Source organism: Pseudophryne corroboree, unplaced genomic scaffold (assembly GCF_028390025.1).
Source record: "Pseudophryne corroboree isolate aPseCor3 unplaced genomic scaffold, aPseCor3.hap2 scaffold_581, whole genome shotgun sequence".
NCBI lineage: Eukaryota > Metazoa > Chordata > Amphibia > Anura > Myobatrachidae > Pseudophryne > Pseudophryne corroboree.
Window position 1 is genome coordinate 359,851 of NW_026970180.1, and position 733 is coordinate 360,583.

At 50.8% G+C, this 733-nt stretch overlaps 1 non-coding gene across 1 annotated transcript; it reads right to left on the reverse strand.

Annotated features, from left to right (window-relative positions):
- Positions 1-312: 312 nt before the first annotated feature.
- LOC135034410 (U1 spliceosomal RNA) lies at positions 313-480 on the reverse strand. Its single transcript, XR_010229648.1, has one exon. It is a non-coding gene; the product is annotated as a U1 spliceosomal RNA (small nuclear RNA).
- Between the last annotated feature and the right edge of the window lie 253 nt (positions 481-733).

Sequence of the window (733 nt, forward strand, 5' to 3'; positions counted from 1 at the left end):
CCTCCTTTGGTGTGGGGCTCATGTTGGCCATGCCCCAGCCCATGAAGCATTCAAGCTGATTTCTTGCAGCAGCTGGGCACTGTAACAGCTCCAGAGCTGCTCTGTAAGGCAAATAAAAGGGTGTGGGCCCTGCAACACCACCTGTAGTTCGCATTGTGCGTTGGAAGGCACAAAGAAAGCAGACGGGAGAAGTCAGGATAGTGCGCAAGGGCATAGAAGGGAGGGGCTCAAGAAAAGAGAAGTGGAAACAGACAGCAAACTAGGCTGGAGAGAGACCTGAGACAATGAGATCTAAATTATACCAGACCCAACCAGGGGAAAGCACAAATGCAGTCCCCCCCCCCCTACCACAAATTATGCAGTCGAGATTCCCACATTTGGGGAAATCACAGAGGTCAGCATACCCAGAATGCAATGAATGAACCTCACCCTGGGAAAACAATCTTCATGGCCATGGTATCACCTAAGCAAAATAAGTATGATTTGAGATAGGGCTGGGGAGGGCCGCTGCTCAGGCACACCTCCGTCAAGTAAAGGAGATTCAACTGAGGCAGCACAAGGTAACTCTCATCTGGGGACAACAACTGCAGGGAGAGCACATTTTCAGACGAATGTGTGAGGGCAGAAGGCTGCCTAATACTGAAGCACCCCCCAAACAACAAACCAAATGCAACAACTAGTGCAAGCATTCCTGGGGGAAGGCCTGCAGCAGATGGATTCGCATATGGTGATG